Consider the following 6689-nt stretch of genomic DNA (forward strand, 5'->3'; position numbering starts at 1 on the left):
CCCCATAACTCCATAAATAATATGCCCCTTCATTTAGTCAAAATATTACTAGAGCACTATTGTCAATGGGGCATCTGTAAGGCATGTATATCTTAGGCAATGTGCCTGGAATTTGGAAATACACTAATAATCAACTGCCATTTTGATGATGGCAGGACCAACATCTTTTCAGGGATTTCTTTTTCCTTTCCTTGAGGTATTGGTGTGCTCATACCATGTGCATAAATGGATTGATCTAGACCACCAGTTTTACAACGTACTACCTAAGTCCTATCCACATATTACACCTGAATTTGAAATAAACGGCATTTCCAGGTTCAGGTAGGATGGAGTAGACCTCACAGGAACAACATAACATTGCAACAAATACAGAGGAGAACAAAAAAAATGTAAAAATCATGTTTATGATGAAATCAGAGAGCCATGGAAGAAGTGAGGACCAGAAGATCAACAATTCCAGAGACAGAAAGTATGTTGTAGGTGATGAGATGTTCTTCTGTTTTTTATATCCTCATGGAAATGCAAAATCTGAATGTGGGCATATCCTCTGGCTTGGTCCAGACAGAGGGTTCTGCTGGGGAAGAGAACACAGCTGAGCTTGGGCAGCTGCAGGAAGCTGCTTTAATAGACAAGCCAGGACCTGAGACTTTATCCCAGGGTGGATTTCTCCTGGGAACATCTGCTGAAGTCTGAGATGTGGCTGGGCCTCCAGGCCAGAAATACAGAGTAAACCTCCCACATTGTCCTGCATTTTCCCCCTCTAATGCTGCACTGATTGTCCCTATGTCTCAGACATGAGCCTTGGCCCCTACCACTGCATCCCTGGCCAAGCTTCCCAGCCCTGGCTCTGCCTCTGGTCACTGTCCTCTTTGTCTACATGGTTTCTCAATGATCATTTTTCTCAAATTATTTCAGACATACCCTGGAGTAGAATGCAATTTTGGACGTTGACCCATGCTCTCCTGGCTTACATAAGAATGTATGATAGATCTAGGTTAGGAATGAGGTAGGAACTTCACTAAACTTGGAGTCAGGAAAGATACACAGTGTCACTACAAGACCCACCATTTTCCATGTCACTGGCAGTATCAGCAGGGCATGGCCTGGGAGCCCAGGCAGTGGTCCCTTCACTCTGTCATCTCCCAGGAAGTACATCTGACTTTCCGTGTGGATTCAAATCTGGACCTCAACCCCATCAGCATCCCCTCCCCAACACACACGAGCCCCGGAGCTGGGTCTTGCTGAAAGAGCTGACCTCCATCACGTGTCTTCATAGTCGTGTTATGCCCCTGCGTGAAAACACAAGATTCTGATTACAAGAGGCACAACCTTAGCTTTTGTATTTTCTTGTATTCATCCAAATTCTGCTGACTAAGGCATACATTTTATGCTCATTCGTTGTTCCAAATTGTTCTTTATATATAAAATCCAGCTTTGGAATTCAGAAATCTCAGTTGACTTCAACTTGCTGAGATTTTTCAATGACTCTGGTGTTTGGTCTTTGTTTATGAAGTGTTTATTAAGATTATCTAGTTCAAAAATACAGAGTAGAACAATTTTTCTCAGTTCCTCCAATGAGGACAGTAATACACATCATTGACTGTCCCAGCAGGACAGAGATAGGTGCTAGGACAGAGTATATATAGGTGAGAAGGTGAAGGAAGAGAAGACAACTGTGTCTTATTATCACCAAATACCCTCCTGCTGCTGGATTCTGGCAACTATCAAACCTAACAAAACCAAAAATGTGTATTTTTTTGTGTGTAGCTCCCACCAATATCAGACACAATGTTGGGGCTGAATGAAATTAATTGATGAGTGTATGCTTGCAGCAAGGACTAGCATGAACTTTTACTCGGCTCTCCCTTCTGATGCCGCCAGTTGCTCAGAGGGAAATCGGGCCCCTCCACTCTGCCATGCCAAGGCTGCTGCCATGGAGGAGAAGTAACCTGTGGTGCCTAAGGGGTACCGAGCACAGGCAGGGTCCAGAATCCGCAGCTGCACACAACTCCCCAGAGCTCTCCAAAGCCTTCCTCTTAGATTATGAAAGTCTGTTTTGCTTAGTCCCCAGAGACATAATACATGTGAGCAGCTGGTCCCTCCCCCAAGCAGAGACATGTGTGTGGAAGGCTGACCCAGGGTGGGAGGATACTGTGTACCTTGCTGGAAGTGATAAACCCCCACTTCCTCAGCCTCAAAACTGCTGATCCTCTGAGTGAAATCTGTGCCTGCCCGCTGCCACTGCACCTGCCTGGGACCCTGGAGTAAGAGTAGGAAACCAAATAAATGAGGTCCTGTGGAGACTGGCCTGAAGGCTGCAGGAACTAGTGCATTTCCTTCACTGCAGGAATCTCTCTGCCTGTCTCTGCAGGAGATGGAGGCCGGCTCTCCAGGGGCGACTGACAAGGAGAGTAGGGTCCCTGTCATCACAATACCCCCATTTTAGTCCTAAAATAATGAGAAACATGCAAGATGACATACAAATATTATAAGCCATTTTCATCATTTTTTTAAAATTTTATTTATTTATTTGACAGAAAGAGATCACAAGTAAGCAGAGAGGCAGGCAGAGAGAGAGAGAGGAGGAAGCAGGCTCCCCACTGAGCAGAAAGCCCGATGCGGGGCTCGATCCCAGGACCCTGAGACCATGACCTGAGCCGAAAGCAGAGGCTTTAACCCACTGAGCCACCCAGGCGCCCCCATTTCCATCATTTTTTAAAGGATTTTATTTACTTATATGTCAGAGAGAGAGAGAGCACAAGCAGGGGAGTAGCAGGAAGAGCAGACAGAGGGAAAAGAAAGCTCCCTGATTTGCAAGGAGCCCAATGTGGGATACAATCATGACCCAAGCAGAAAACAGATGATTAACCGACTAAGCCACCCAGGCATCCCCCACTTTTATCATTTTATTTGCTAAATATTTCAGACTAATTTACTTTTTTGTGAATTTGACTTACATATTAAAAATACCCCATTCCAAGTAATTAAAAAATTTTTCAGACACAAGGGGGTCTCTAGAATTCTCCTTTTTCAGTGGCACAGGCTTCACCACAGCACAGGCCCTTCATCTTTTAGGTTCTTCTCATTCTCATACATTCAAACATCTCATGCCCCTTCCCAGACACCAAGAAATATGTATTCAAAAGTGTGCAGAGTAAACATGGAGAAAGCACTCAAACATGGTGCACCCCGAGCTCACCTTCCCCACCCATTCTGCTTTCACAGCTCCCCCTCTGTTCTTATTTGGGATCCAAGGCATTAGTAGCACAAGGAGAAGAAGAGGGAACCTCCTTTTGAGAATTTGAACTGATGCCTTCTGGTAATTCAAAGCAAGGTTCAAACTGTCCTTTTATCTCAGACTTGCAAGAGAGTCCTGCCCAGGGAACAATTATGCAAACCTTCCTCTGCTTGCTTCCATGTGCTTGTGGAGAGAGCCACCAGTGGATGAGAGGACCACTGATGTAAGCCAAGTAAAGTACAATAGTTTCCTCTTGGAAGAAATCCAGTGGAGATACAGTCTTTGCTGCCAGCAGTAGTGGGGAAAGAATCTTGCTGTCAAAGTCTAATTCTCAGCAAGGACAAAGTGCATATTTCCCCGAAATATGAAAGCATCAGAAACAATGACAATGTACATATGTGTGTGCGTGTCGGTCTCCTGGAAGTCTTTGGATACTGAGATGCCTAAATTATAACCATAACCGCTATTTCTGATTCTGTACCTTTGCTTGCTAACCCATGAGGAGATGGAAAATTACCAGCAAACTTTCTATAGGCACTCTGTAACCACACAACCCCCGCCCAGAATCGAACCTAGTAGAGTGGCCGCTCCCGGACCCCCACCAGGCTCTGGGCCGAGAGATAACAGCCATCTGGGGCCAGAGAAACCCCCACCCAGAATTGGACATAACAAAGTGACTGCTCCCGGACCCCCAACCCAGCTTTGGGTACGGGAGATAATAACCATCTGGCACCCCACGGCTTGACAGGGAGACCCCGGCCAATCCTGAGGTGACACATACCCAGCGGTGCCAACCAAGCAGTTTGAAGAATGGCAGCCCTTTGAGCTAACCAATAATCTGTTCCTAGCCTTTTCCAGCTCTGTAGTGCACCAGTCATATTATGGAGTTGCTGTTCAATTTTCCCACAGTATGTAGTGATTTGTTAGGAGATACTATGATGTATGCTAAGTCCCTGCCTCCCCAAATAGTGTATAAAAAGTGCTGTGATCCTGAGCTCAGGACCTCTTAGTGTAACCGGCAACGAGTGCACAGAGGTCCGGGTTTGAACTCGTAATAAATGACCCTTGCTGTTTGGCTTTGACTCTGGACTCTGGTGGTCATCTTTGCGGGGGGGTCTCGAAATTTGGGCACAGCAATACCTTGCTTGGCTTCTTCCAAACTAATCATAAGAAGAAAGCAGCTCCCACGTCCACTGTAAAGAACTGACAGTGGCTTTCCCATTACTGTAATGCTACTGTTTGACTTTCCATCAGTCTGACAGTGTTTCTTTCTCTGTCTACCAATGAGCTTGCTCTGTGGCCCAAGGTACAACCACTTCCTCAAGGAACTTTGAGTAATAAACCTTATCATTCCAAACTCCCTGAAGGAAATCAGATTACCAGAGATAGCTCCACTCCCATCTTTGTTGCAACATTATTCACAATAGCAAAGATATACAGACAACCTAAGTGTCCCTCTGTGAATGAATGGATGAGGAAGTTGTGGTATTGGCACACAATGGAATACTATTCAGGCATAAATAAAATAACATTCTGCCATTTGCAACCAATTGGATGGACCTTGAAGTCATTACATTAAGTGAGAGAAGTCAGAGAAAGACAAATATTCTATGGCATCACTTATATGTCGAATCTAAAAGAACTAAATTCAGAAAACAGAGTAGAATGGTGTGTCCAGGCACTGGAGATGTAGGGTAGGAAACCTGGGGAGATGTTGTTTAGGCGTATGATGAACTTAAAAGTAAAATGGCCAGTATTTGATCAATAAAATGAGTTTATTAGGAATAGGAGAGGACAAGAAACCTATGACAAATCCTAGGCAAGTCTGAAGAGACCAAGAGAAGGTATTTTTAATTGGGGTATAGGAGGAAACTGGGGAGGGTTATTTGGACCAGATGTCACTGGGGAATAACAAGAGTCCCATTGGCAACAAGCAGTGGTTTGTGTAGAATTGCCCACCTTGGGGAGAGGAGGGATTTTTTTTTCATTTTTTTTAAAATCAGGGAATAAAGTCCTTATTTGAAATTGTCCTCTCTTGTCAAAATAATTCTTTTTATTCCTTTTAGCAATATTAAGTTTTATTCTATTCTTAAGGTTTTTATTGAAATTGCAGTCACCATTCTGTGTGGTATTGGTTTCACATGTACAAAATGACAACTCCACACTTCCATACAATACCAGGTGCTCAACACTGTCAAACACCAACATGGATTCCATTTGTTTTTCCAAGAATGGCTTCAGTTGTCTGGATTTCCTGCTATATTTAATTTCTAACTGTACACAAGGTGGGGCGGTTCAGATGAACTTTTATTCAGCTCTTGCCTCTGTCCTCACTGGTGGCTCAGAGCTCACCCATTCTCCCTGACAGGCATGTCATACCCAGGATTTTTCAACTGACAAGTGCATAAAGGATGGTGCTGGGGTACAGCTGAGTGCCTTGGGGTATAGACCTCACAGCACCAAGTATTGCTTGAGTTCCCCATTATCTTCCTCTTATAATGACAGGGAGTCCTGTGCCTGCTCCCCAGATAAGCAACATGTGTGGGCAGCTGGGCTACCCCAGCTGGAGGTTTCTGTTCTAGGCTGAACCACTGTGTGAGGAACATGTAAACTTTGCCCACAGTAATAAACCCCCACATCGTCAGCCTCCACCCTGCTGATTCTCAGGGTGAAATCTGTCCCTGACCCGCTGCCACTGAACCTGTCTGGGACCCCAGTGAAACGGTTAGTGGCCAAGTAGATCAGAAGCTGTGGAGACTGGCCTGGCTTCTGCCGGTACCAATGCAAGTAATTGTATCTATTACTGTGCAGGAGGCTCTGACTGGCCCGGCAAGAGATGGAAGCTGGCTCTCCCGGACTGACGGACAGGGACAGTGGGGTCTGTGTCAATACAACTTCCCCACTGGATCCTAAAGGAAGAAGAGAAATTGCAAGGTTAAGTGCAAATATTGTGGGTAATTCCCATAGTTTTCATTTGCTCTTTATTTCAAACTAAACGGCCTTTTAAGAGACCTTGATTCAGAACTCAAACCTTTCCCATTTCAAAACAGAACTAGAAATTGGCAAGACATAACAGAATTCTCTAGAAATCACCTAAGCCCTCGCAGTCTTCAGTGCCATGAAGTCACCAGAGTCCATACAGGTCATTTTCCCTCAGGACTCTTCCTCTCTCACAGATAAAAGTCATATACCCCATCCCAGTGGGAAGACACCCATCTCACATGGAAACAAAATTTATGTGAGAAAATGGTGCCCTCAGGGTTCATCCTGCCCTTCCATTTCCCTTCCCCTTTGGGCACCCTGTATACCTGGAAACCAGAGCATGAAGAGCCCCAGGAGCTGAGCAGGGAACCTCATTTTGACAAGTTGAAGGGATGAGTTCTGGTAGGTCAAGACAAGTTGAGAGTTGATCTTTTATCTCAGGCTGGCAAGGGAGGGTCCTCCCTGGGGG

At 45.0% G+C, this 6689-nt stretch overlaps 1 gene segment (V, D, J or C); it reads right to left on the minus strand.

The window, feature by feature from the left end:
• Positions 1–6689, minus strand: part of LOC116596398 — a gene marked incomplete at its 3' end in the record, with an annotated part of 57040 nt that overhangs the window by 39157 nt on the left and 11194 nt on the right. The window contains exon 2 of the V gene segment in view: positions 1066–1289.

This window comes from Mustela erminea, chromosome 7 (genome assembly GCF_009829155.1).
Source record: "Mustela erminea isolate mMusErm1 chromosome 7, mMusErm1.Pri, whole genome shotgun sequence".
Taxonomy (NCBI): Eukaryota; Metazoa; Chordata; class Mammalia; order Carnivora; family Mustelidae; genus Mustela; species Mustela erminea.